The sequence below is a fragment of the Ambystoma mexicanum genome, chromosome 2p (assembly GCF_040938575.1).
Source record: "Ambystoma mexicanum isolate Mex_15411 chromosome 2p, UKY_AmexF1_1, whole genome shotgun sequence".
NCBI lineage: Eukaryota > Metazoa > Chordata > Amphibia > Caudata > Ambystomatidae > Ambystoma > Ambystoma mexicanum.
In genome coordinates, this window is record NC_090923.1 from 1,300,420,861 (window position 1) to 1,300,433,970 (window position 13,110).

Below are 13,110 nucleotides of genomic sequence, written 5' to 3' on the forward strand. Positions count from 1 at the left end.
AAGATGTATTTCCACACAGCTGTGCAGAAATGGGTCAGAAATCCATCACAGTATTCCCGAACCAAAAAGGTTTGCCCCAAACTCAAAAACCACTGGGTTTTATGCAGTTTTACCAATGAACCTAATACAGAAATGCCAGTAAAATCATTTGGTCTGCTACATTAGCAATGGCCTTCCTAATGGTACATCCTAGGGTCGTAGCTGTACAGAACATTCAAGTTGGTTTTAATACTGCTGTGCACAAAACTGGTGTCAGCATTCACTCGATCAGCCTTTCAGTTCCTGGGCATTTAAACCCACCTTCATGATATAATGTGGGGCACCTAGGTGGGCATACCTGTGCCTCGAACCGTGGTTTACCTCAGCTTCACACAGCCTTATGGGCACTTGTATCCTTGCCACCCAGGTGGTATTTGTTCTGCGCCACTTGCAGTATAGAGGCTCCTTGCCGCAATGATGGCTGCTGTTCTTCATTGTTCGAGGCTCATGTATGTCGACAGACCTAAAATAAAATGCCACAAGCTGCTACAGTATGTATAGGCAAGAGTAGTGTTGTGTTCTTGTTCGCCATTATATGTAATGCTGGCTTGTGCTCCCTCCAGAATGGGAAGCCCAGAATGTTGTGATTGTAATGTGAGTGGAGAATGGGGAACGTGCGCGTGAGCGGTTGGTGAGAGAGTGAGGGGTGAACGTGGAGGGAGCGCCAGGTCATTGTAAATAAAGATACTTTTATTCTGTAGTTTAATCTGAGATTTTGTAAAGGTTTTTTTATTAAACAAACACAAATAAAAAAAAAAAAATTGAAAAAAGATACTAAGATACTTTGAACTGATTGAAGCCTCACCTGGTCTTCCATACTTACAACTAGTAGCTGATTCTCCGGTCCCTTTTCACTTCATGTCTTGGGATTTTTAGTTTGGCTTTTCCCTTTATAAACATATCATTACAAGCCTCATAATTCAAAGTGAAAAACTGAGTTAACTACTTATGTCTGACAGAGGACTACTTGAGTGCTGACGTATCTGTGGCTGTTGGTTACGGTCGGAGTTTAGGGAGTGTGATTGTAAGCTGTTAGTTACAGCCAGACTTTTGGTTATAGTCAGGGAAGTTTTGTGTGGTATTTTAGGCGTTGTGCGTTGTAGTGGGGCGATCTGTTATGTTGGCGCATTCCCACTGTTAGGCAGTGTTATTTCCCATATCCGGTGTACGGTATGGGTTGTCTATTTTGCAGTGTTTGCAAATGTGTTGCGTTCTATGGCAGCGTGCAGGGTGGTATTGGAGCTTTGAGTGTTGGTTACAGTCGTGATGCTGAGTTTACAGTCGGGAGTTTTGGCTGTTGGTTACAGTCGTGGGGTGTGGTGAGTGTAGTGTGGTGGGTTTTGACTTTTGGTTACAATAGTGTGTTGAGTATAGTGTGGTGAGTATAGACTGTTGGTTACAGTAGGGAGTTTTAAGCTGTTGGTTACAGCCAGAGTTGGCCGTTGATCACAGTCGGAGGTCATGTGTGGTGTTAAGCTTTTGGTTACAGCTAGAGTTGGCTGTTGATTACGGTCATGGAGGTCGTGTGTGGTTTTTAGTGGTTGGTTACAGTTACAGTTGGCTGTTGATTAGTCGGGGAGGTTGTGTGTGGCATTTGGGGGCTGTTGGTTGCAGCGGTATCTGTGGCTGTTGGTTACAGTCAACAGTTTAGGGAGTGTGATTGTATGTTGTTGGTTAAAACCCGACTTTTGGTTATAGTCGGGGAGGTCGTGTATTATAGGCGTTGTAGTGGGGTGACATGTTATGTTGGCCCGTTCCCACTGTTGGGCAGTGTTATTTCCCATATCCGGTGTACAGTACGGGATGTCTGTTTTGCAGTGTTTTTGAATGTGTTGTGTTCTGTGGAGGCGTGCAGCATTTTTGCAATCAGTGTTCCGTGATCTGCATGCCTATCCATCGTAGGAGGTGGTTTACCGTGGGTGTTGGTGTACATCACCCATTTATGCTGTGGCACCCTATCGCTGTTCTAATTCTGCCAGTTATGGTTGCGATTTGCTGTATTCATCCGTATTAACATTCGGGTGCTTTGCACGTGAGTGGGTGCAGGTGCCATATTGTGCTGGTAGTATGTGGTGCATCCTTTGAGTCCATTTTGCCATGCCGTTGTCCTGGGTGGTTCTGTTCTGCTTATTGGTCTGTTGCAGCATGACCATTTCAGTCTAGTCATGTACTAGTGTTTTCCCCTCCTGCGCTACTATGTGCTGGTGCCGGCGCAGCTGTTCAACTTGTCCGTTCCACTTTTGTGTGGGCACTTTGATCCATGCCTCAGGTTTCCTCATTTGGCTTTTTTAGTGTAGCTAACAGGGGGAGAAGTCTAGTAATGTGCTGGTGCCTGTGGAACCTTGAGCTTGTGCAATGTTGTGCTTTGAGTGTTGGAGATTCTAAGGGGACAGTTGGAGAAAAAGTGAGCTGAGCTAGAGTGGATGGGCCAGTCTTTCTTCCTACATTACGCTTGAACTAAGTGTACAACTGGACAATAAAGCGTACTGATAACTAATAACTGGTGTCCTGCATCATACACGAGAGTAGAACCCCACTGTGGTTACTTCATACTCCTTGTCATTGTGCCCGACTGCTGCCAGAAAAAATGAAGGGAGCCACTCTTCCTGTACCAATGCCTGCTGTATCCTGTACTACAATACTTGGAAGCAGGGCCGTGTCCCCACTTCTGTTCACTGTGACTAAATGGATAGATATAGTCTACAACCTAGCCCTATCACTATGCAAGGCAACAGCTAGGTGGGTTTGGGCACAGCCCTTTGTGATCATGTTGGCTAGATTCCATAGACGGTTTTTTCCTTCTGGGGCACCTTTTTTTCCAAGCTTTTGCTTTGTATTTATAGATGTGCTTATATCCGGTTGGTTCAATTGAAGTAAATAAAAGCTACAGGTTTAATTGGTAAATGAAAACCAAAAATGGTGTCCTGGCAACATGAGTGGCATGGTCATTTATTCCCACCCACCACCCAGAGCCTTGAGACCATGGATTTATACAAGTCAATTATCTTACACCGAATCTTGCATATTCTGCATCATGACACTAAGAAGTCCAAGTGAATATGCCACTCTTTTAGGATTTTTCTCCAGGCTCTACAGTAGGGACTGGATATGATATGATGGTTTATTTATATAGCACCTATACACAATGTGTTTCAAAGCACTTCACGACAAGGGACGGAACAAGGGAAATTAAAAACATTCTTGCAGGCCATGAACAACAAGAATGTGAAATTAACTATCATACTCAGCCTAACGACATTTCAGATAGTGCAAGTTCTAACACACAGAAAGGAAGGAAATGGGAAACAGACAGGCGACCACCGTACTAGGCCTGACAAAATTTCTGGTAGAGCCGCAGAATTACACAAGGTGAGGGAGAGGGGAGGAGAAAGGGGGGAGAGGAACAAAACAAGCGACTATCCCTACAAGGCAAGGGAGGTATGAGAAAGGTTCAGGTGGTCTGCAAGGTGGGAGGATGCTTTGTGTTTTAAGGTTCCAGAAGGTTTTAGTGGAGGAATAAATGAGTTGCTGGTGTAGGGGGTGCAGAATGATTTTATTTTTTCCATAACTAAGGTTGTTGCGTTTCGGTTATGAACTTCACAGACATGCAAGTATTTCAAGAAACCCTTTATTTCAGTGTGGCTCAACCTCCCATCTATCTTCTTACACTATCCCACTCTCCTACCTTCAATTGCAGAACTCTTAGGTAAGGAAGGAATGTCCACGTGTCCACGCAAATGAGTGGGGGCGGGAAAAGGAAAGTAGAACAACTCATAACATAACACAATTCACCTCCCACTTTACTCATTAACAATTTAAACCGCAATAATTCACAATTAACATTTGAAGCTTTTTTTTTATAACCACATTTTATTTAAGTTTTTCTTGAACATAATGCCGTAGATGAGTAGCAGTCACCGTCTTTACACATGATACAAAAGAATCCGAATGATTGGAATATGACAGCCTGACCCCCGCCGACCCCAGAATCAAACAAATAACCATCTCTACCCCCACCCAAAACATTTGAAGCTTTGTTGTAACTACTGTAAGGGTGCAGAAGGAGGAAACTGACACACAGGTGGCATAGTGATTGCTATAAATCTTTATTTAAAATCAAAATAAAGAGAAAACATAACTTTCCCTAACTCTAAGAGGGGTTTCCCTACCACAACCAAATGTGCTAATGGATCTGTCAGGATGTCGTTGCAACTAAAAATAATCCACCGTCCTGTGTCAAACGTCCCCATCTTTGTCCCTTACACTTATAACTAAACTAAAGTTATACCAATGTTCTTGGTCTAGGAGTTTGATTCCCTCCTCCTGAACTGGACAATCCAGTTCGGTTGACAAGTCTCACACAGAGGGGAATGTGACTCCCTTCCCCTGGCATTAATACTTCCAAACAAAAGATTGTTGGCTTTGCATCAAAAGTTCACTATTTCCTCTCTGCAGGGGTAATGACTTCCTTCTCTTCCCCTGGATCACTGGTTTGATTCCCTCTTGTAAACTCAGCTACCAGGAGAATGACTCCCTTCTCCTTGTGTCTAGCTCTCAGTGTTTTTTCTATACACACAGCCAGGGGCACTGAATCCCTTATCCCTGGACTCTCGTCATTTGGTTTCACGACCAACTTTACTAACCCTTTCCCTTCCTGCTCCTGCTACATAACTGATGCGACTACACCAGATCTTGGACTAGCCACACGCCACATAAACAACCATCGCTATATCCACACCTAGAGTGAACCACCCACATAGCCCTAAACCGCCAACAATGCAATTACACACCAAAATGCTGGATTGCCTCATAGCTACGACCACCTGTGACTCTGGATCCCTTATGGACACTAACCAGTGCACCCCATCAACCTGCATAACCGCACAACACACTTAACTCCAACACAAAACACCACCACACACCTAAGCCACTGAATCTCACCCATCCGGTCACAATGCATGAGGCCTCTCGCAAACTACCACATGTAAAACAACACTCACAGACGCTAGTTCCTCTTGGTTCTGAATCTATACTCTCATCCTATCCCCCACTAACCCCCAAACCTCCCTTTTTTTGCAGAGCCACGGTAGCGCCTGAAGACTGCCCTGGGTGGTAGTGGTGTGCGGTACAAATCAACATAACATAGCACAACAGTTCACAACACCAGGGGGAATTGCTTCCCTTCCCCATGCCTTTCTTGGCTTTAGTTTCATAGTTCACAACACTATGGGGAATGTCTCCCTTCCCCTGGTCTCTTTTATGTATAAACGTGTTGGTTTCTTTAGGGCTTCGTCTGGGCAGAACTGGTTCACTTGCCTGCCAGGTACTGCCACGAAGAAGATGGCTTTTGAGTGTCTCCTCAAGAGGCTTCCCAACCCTGTTTTCCTCTGTATTTTGTTCCTGATATACCCTTCACTCTTGTGCCAGGTACTCTCATAGGGCCAATTGCTTACAAGACCCTGGGTTTGAGGTTTCTCTTGCCCCTTCTCTCAATCCCGACCACCCATGGGACTCTGCCAGTTCTTCCCTGTCGGTCACTTGCTTCTCCGACGTCTTGTTCAGCTTCTTGCGTTCTTGTGCTGGTTCTCCGTCTTGTTGGCTTTTTGCGTTCTTGTTCTAGTTCTGCGGCTTCTGTAGCAGCTCTGCAGCGCTTCTCTCCGGGAGAGAGTGGGGGGCGTTGTTGCACGTCTTGCCACGACCACGCGGTCCAGCTTTCACCTGGACCTCTGCTCTCCAATTCATTGGTCTGCCCCGGCACGGCAGACCGGATAGCGATGCCTCGGCTCCTTCGCACGGGTGCCGTTCAGCTGCAGCCTCTCTTCCATGCTGGATGTCCTTTAGAATTGCAGATCCTCCTGGGAGGGCCTGACAACTTGGCAAGTCGTTCTTTACTTTTTATATTGAATGGCCAACCACAACTAGCACCCCCTTTCAAGTTCTCCTGAGGATTCTTCGTCGCTCCGCACCTCCTCCTCTTCCTCCTAGTACTTTAGTAAGCAACTACCTGTCAAGTCATCCCTATCGCGCCTTGAAACACTTGTCGATAGGTACGTTATAAATGCCATATCATATCATACTCTTCCTCGTCTCAGTAGTTGTGTAGCTCTCAGTTTCACACACATACATGGAGGTGTGTAACATGGAAGTGGTATATAAGGTACATGAAGATGTTTGTGAGGTGGTTGTGTGGTTGGAATACCGGTTCTCCCGAGATGTCCTCCCTGATCCCCAGAGGGAGAGTCTCTTCCCCATGAGATTGTCCCGCTGAATACCAGCCCCAGGGGTATTATCGGGTTACAGCCTCACCTCCCTGGCCTCATGGGAAGGGGCTCCCCCTCGGGGAGAAGTGAGAATTCGCCTAAAGACATCAAGATTACACACATCAATCTCATGATCTTTTTGCACCTGGCACTCCCTTCTATTTATAACTTATAGGTATATGGGACTGTCTCTTGCGTTACTTTACTCTTTGCTGTGGAGCTTTCTCTCATTTCTTCTGATGGGCTCCTTGTTAGACCACCAGCCTGCCTTCTCAGTGTGTTTCCAATGGGCAAGTCAGAATCTTCAAACTCATCACCCCGGAAAGCATCACTGCGCTCTGAACTGATTTCTGCCCCATCTATGCCTCATTGTCCACGAGGGTCATTTTGATCATATTCACAAACCATGCTAATGCTGATTGGTTGTTCCCTTCGTGCGGAAGACCCATGAATATACTTTACTTGGGGCTCCCAAGCTCTTTCTTCTACTCTTCCCATATCACGGTCAACACTTAACGGTCTGCTGATCCCACATTTTGCTATGCAATTTACTTTCCACACCTGTTATCTGCTGTTCTAATTGCACTGCCTAATACTTCAATTATTTTGATGGGCGTCTGTGATGCTGGAAATGCATTGGAGGGACAGGGCCTCCCTGTCCTTGTCCTGTAGTCCTTCTTCATTTGTGTTCTGTATTGTTTTCTGCCCAGGAGTCCATGTGGGACTCCTGGCAGTGCAGCTCTTCCTGTTTTTGGTTTGGTGTACAGACCCATGGGATACCCTTATGGCATGGGTGGGGGTGCAGCCCTGTGCCCCTAGTGTATGTTTCTGTGCACCTGTGTGTGGCCCACTGAGCAGGGTATAGGATGGTGGTAGCTCCATGCTGAATTTGACAGGTGCTCTGAGTATCCTCCATTTTGGGATACCCAGGCCCTGGCATTGGAATCAGTTGATTCCTGATAGGAAACAAGATGGCGCCTGTGGCCTCTTGCTTTTCTATTGCCTGTTACCTTGTTTTCCCAAAGTCCTGGGAAGCCCTGACTCTGTCCCTCCCCCCTGACCGGCTGTTGGGTGGAAGTTCCATATATGTTGTTGTTGTGAAGTCCAGGCAAGACTGGCTAGAGCCTTCCCAGTGACTGTATGTTGTGGGTAGACCCTGTGGGTGGGACCGTGGTGAATGGAGTGTGTGACCAATATGCACTTCTTGTTGTGGATGTCTGGTTTCTGGTGTTTGACACAATGACTGAGACAGCTCTGCCCGAAACTGGTATTAATTCAGTGTGTAGTATTGAATGGCTGGGTACTTGTCCCAATACACATTCCTTGTTTTGAGTGTCTGAGAGGGAGGAGTATGGCCTGAATGCACTGTATGCCTGATTGGCTGACTGACTGCTGAATGCCCTTCTGAGTTATTGGTTGCCTGAGTGTGACCCAGCAGAATGAATGAGAGATCAACAAGTATATCTGGGGGCCTCTCACTGCTAGAATTCGTTCAGAAGCTGAAGTTGAAACTGACGCTTAATCTCGAAGCCGAGCCTGAAGAAGAAGGTTGACTGCTGTCTCCCTTCGCCGAAAGCCGTAAGCCGTCAAGACTGATCCAAGAGAGGACCTGGTTAGGTGCCCTCTTCCCGTGCTCCAAGGGACCATCGAGCACCGCTAACCTTTGCAGAAGCTCCCTGGAAGTCAGATCCTCGAAAGGCTGCCGACCGGAGACGGGAACCGCTGAGGAGAACGAAGATAAGCCCCGGACATTCGTCGACCAGGGTTCGCAAGTTTGCTGTAACCGCTGGGGGCCCGGAGAAGCTGTGTTGCCCAGAAGAGGGGACCGCTTGACGCCGTTTCATTGACGACCGTAGCCACAACGCTCCTTTGCCTAAGACTTTTGATTCACGGACGCGCTCGTCCGCACCGCCGCCCGCCTTATCCCACCAGAGGAAGGCCAGGCCGTCGACACGCTGAGGAGCATCCGCCGGTGGGTTTCCCTCCACCCAAAGACCATAGAGACGCAGGACGACTCGACGTCCTTGCTGGGCCACAGTTCTTCACAAACTCTTTGTGGTCCTGAACTATCGACATCGAGGTGCCCCGCACGCCTCGTCCTTGCAGGACGTCTTCGCTCTGTCGTCGACGAGCACTGCTGGGACCGAAGCTGCCGCCTCAACGCTGAGTTCACTTTCTCCGAGGGATCTCAACGATCCGTGGCTCCTGCTTTAAAGGGAGCCGCTCAAGAAGGATCCGTCGACGACTCAGCGTTGAATTCTGCTATTCCAGGTACATTGGGGTGGTAGAAAAATTGTAGAAGGAAATAAGACTTATAGAACAATATATGGACTGGGCTTGTAGCATATCTTTATTTTACAGCTTGCCCAGGTGGGGGGATCTCCACACAGAACTGTGTCTAGGTAACGGGGCCAGTATTCTGCCAATTGTTCTAAGCAACTGCTTTCCTCCTATCTCTATTGTTGGTTACCTTTTATTAATTGATTTGTGTGACATTTGACCAGAGTATAGTTGATGCACTTTAATGAGATCTGCTAATAACTGTGGTACCACTTAGAACTGTATATATTTTCCATTGTAGATTTACTGAGCACAAAGTGAGTTGTTGCTATTGTGTATATAACCTTGAACCTTTAATTATATAAAAACTGTCACGACCCTTGTCCAAAACGCCCTCTGGCAAACCCATTGGCCAGGTGGAGTCAGGACTCGGGCCTCTACAGCCTGGCATCCTCTTCAAAAGCCCTCATGGTGTCAAGCTTGGTTACTGATGGCCCCGCTTCCTGGTCACCCCACTCCCACTCCTCCTCCTCACCTGATGCTTCGGCTTCCTGTCTTTCTCCAAACCTCTTCTGCCACAAGGCTTTTTTTTTGGTGTGCAGATAGGGTCTGTCGCGAGAGAAAGCCACCCTTACTCTTGGACAAGAGGTCTAGGAGGGGCACCCCTTCCCCGACAGACTGCTCCGGGGAAAAAGCCTCACGGCATAAAAAACCCCTTAGCCAATCAGCGGTTCTCTCTTCAGATGGTGTATTGATGGGGAGATACAATACGATGCGAAGATACCCAAAAATGAGAGAGCACAGGAAGTTTCCAAAAATAGTGCACTAGGCGGTGGAAAGGCAAGGAATGGGTATGCTGGCAGAGCGAGGGTGAAGTGAGCATAGAGGAGGAAGCAGGAGAGAGGCTGCGAGAGGGGGGAATCGGGAGCGCCGAGGGAGAAGCACTGGGGCAACGAAGGAAGGGAAGCGAGCAGGAGGGAATACAGAGTATCAACCAGAAAGCCTAGACGCGAAGGTTGCAACGCGTCGGCTTCCGGGTTGAACGCCGGGAAAAAGGCTTCCGACGGCGTAGCCTGAAAGGCTAGACCGTCACAATACAGAGCGTGGGAGCGTGGCGGCAAACTCAATGGTGGCCCATACGCCAACGGGGCCACAGCCGCCAGCTCCCACGGTCTGTGACACATGGGGCCGGCGCCAGGCTCATACGCCATGAAAAACAATGTGCTTGGGAACTACTTTATTGTATTGTTAGCCAACATGGAGGCATCCACATAGCTTGGTTCATAAGAACCAAGCTATGCGGTCTAGTGTTTTGGGTGTGGTAGCCTAGGGACTACTTTACCTGGACTATTTTGTTGGGGCTATTTAAACCACATCCGAGCAAGACAACACGCTTCGCGTTACTTTGCAGCTTGCAACGTGACGCTCACCGTGCCCCTCGAACGTCAGAGAAGCAGAACCCGCAAGGAGACAAAAGGAACATCATTAGCAGCAGCATCTTACCTGCAGTCTTCATCTTTAAACACTCACAGCTACTGAAAACAGCTTCCTCGAATCTGCACGCCTCCCGGACAGAACGACCTGAAAGAGGAAGATAGAGGCAACATTAAAGAAAGCAGTAGAGACATTTACAAATTATGAACTGCTCAAAAGGCTTACCTGGCTGGTCGCCTCTCGGCTGGCACCACTCCGGACATTCCACTCGCGCTGAAGAACACCGCGACCTACAAGGAAGGAAAACACGGGTTAGCAAAGGCAAGACTTCGCAGCGCTACACATAGCGCTTACTTACCGCATCATAGCGCTCTTAATGTGCCGTTATTTACCAGCGGGGCTCAACCAAGCCAGTTCGCCGCGCTGAAGCTCTGCATACCTAAGGGAGAAAAAAGAGACATTTTAAACAAAGAAAGGCATGCAGGATAGCAACAAAACTAAAGGACAGCAATAAGACCTACCTGAACAATATCAAACGGGCCAGCGTTAGTGAAGTAACTGGACCGCACTCGCCCAAGAAAGGCAATGCGCCTCTGCAAAGAAGGCAGGACGGAGAGCACGCGTAATTCCACCACAAGGTGAGGAGAGGGCGCCAGAGGGACTGAAATCATACGGGGGTGGAGGGAGGATACTTACCCCAGTCGGTCAGTCTTGAACACAGTCCTCCTGTATTTTCAGGCAGAACCTTCCCCACAGACCACATCAGGGCAAAGCTGAGAAGCATATCAGCGAGTAACCCGGCTGGGTGGCGTCCCAGTGGATACCAGGTGAGCGTAACAAAGACTGTGTTTTAACTAATACAGTGTGTGGACATTCCTTTGTGGGGGCCTGGGGACTACACTGTACTTAAGAACCAGCCTGCATCACCTCATGAGAAGCTAGCCCTTGATTGCTCGTCTATTGCTACCAACAATAGAGAATCTTCGCTGGGGTCCTCTGTGCCTCTCCTCTGCCATATAGAGACCAGAAGTACAGAGCCCCTCCAGTCTTTACAGCTTCCCAAACTCAGATGCTCCCTTGGGATTTTACCTCTGATCCACTGTCCAACCCTTATTTCAGGCATTTTCACTTTATTTCTTTCATCAAAATACTTCTTTGTCACCAATTGTTTCTGAGCTACCTTTCCTTTGATACCCCGTCTTCATATGTATTTGTAATTCTATTTGTGCCTCTCATCAGCTACCATTGTCTGATTTGGTTAGCTGCTTCCCCCTCCACCTCATTATCTCAAATGGTGGGATCTCTGTTAACGTGTTCAGAGAATGTTTGTACATTTATAACATTTCCTGTGTAACTTTTTCCACGGGACACCCATTCAAGAGTACAGTCTATACTCCATCCTTCACCACCCTGTTAAACCCTCTCTGCAAGCCTATCCGCTTGTGGGTGGTAGAGGGATATTTTATCATGTCTCACTCCCATTTTCCCCAGAAACTTGCATCAAATTTGGGCCAGCGGGACACATAGCGAGTCTCTAGCACCCACACCACCTGACCCCTTTCAGCACCCATCCACATGCCTGACCTCATGGGTTGCTTTCTGCTGGAATGTGGCCTGCCCTGCTAAGCCTTATCGTGGATAAATGCACACACGCATTGTAATCCTACTCTGTGATCTCCAACACTCTGGACTTTGATCCCTGAGGGTGTTCCCACCACCAGCGCATTGAGACTTATAATGGTAAAAGGTGTTATATAAATGACACTACAATACAATCTCTCTTGAGACCAATTCTGAGACGATGGGTACTGGAGACAGAGTCCATAGTCATGCCTGTGATCTCTATGTCCAAAGATGACATCAAGCAGGTTGTAGCAGTGACCAACCCGACACCAAACCAGGATGGATCGAAGCTGGGAAAAACAAACGGTACACCAAACTAACAGCACAGACAGAAATTGCGAGTGAATGGAGCCCAGCTTGCAAGTCCCTATACAATAGACCTGAAAAGGAATTGTTCACCGAACTAGGGCTGGGCGATATGAACTAAAAGTCATATCTCGATATTTTTGGGCTGAATGGCGATATTTGATATATATCTCGATATTGTTTATCTGGGTTAAATGCTCAGTTGTAAGCCGCCAACTACATGCAAGATGTCACAAACAACTTTTATTAATAAGATATTGATCAAAATAAAATGCAAATACAGGGTTTCTCTTCCTGTTTGAGAATAGACACAGCTGTGTAAATATCAAAATGTAAGGTTAATACTTACCGACGATGGTTGCGTCCCCGGCCGGCCGGTCCTGAACTCAGCACCTCCAGGAGCCCTCACGCCTTTTGCAGGAAACCACAGAACCGAGGCACTGGGAGGCATCATGGCGGCCGAGAGAACGGACAATGGGGGTGGGGCTTACTGTTTCAACGGACCATGGGGCAAAACGAGCACTGATTGGCTACTGAACGAGGCAGGAGGATAAAAGCAGAGCTGCCTGATGCAGTGCATCATTCAGGTTCTCTTTCTTCCAGGAGGACGACGTTGATCCCGATGGCTCAGCTTACTACTGGGCTTATTGCTCTGTGAAGTAGAAGACTGCAGGGATACCCTTACCCTATTTATATCGCCGAAAGAAAAACCTGATGGTGAAGACACCCAAAGGTTTCCTTATAAAACAAGAGTGTTTTGCATTTCTGTTCCAATAATTATTTTGTTTGGCATCAGAACGCTGCATCCACCTCTCTATCACCCACACGCACTGAACAGCATTTTTTTTTATCAAGATTTCCGACCTTCCTTCTCGTGATAATACACTTCTCAAAAACCTAATTACACTCTCTGTGGTTATTTGTCTTACAAATTCCACTTCCCGCCATGAGAAGTAGTTCATTATCACTATTGCGAACATCTTATCCTTCAGTAATTTATTGAAAGGCCTATTCAAGTCCAATGTTATTTTTTTCCAAGTCCTCTCTGGAATCATTATAGATTTCAACAGTGATCAAAATACAATTCTTTTCAGTAATGACACATTCCTGGCATGACCTCACCTAACATCCTACTTGACTGCCCATTGTAGGCTATCCCTATTCTTTT

At 47.2% G+C, this 13,110-nt stretch overlaps 1 protein-coding gene across 2 annotated transcripts in view; it reads left to right on the top strand.

Moving 5' to 3' along the window:
• PMS2 (PMS1 homolog 2, mismatch repair system component) overlaps positions 1 to 13,110 on the top strand; it is a 504,643-nt gene that overhangs the window by 1,221 nt on the left and 490,312 nt on the right. The window lies entirely within an intron of this gene.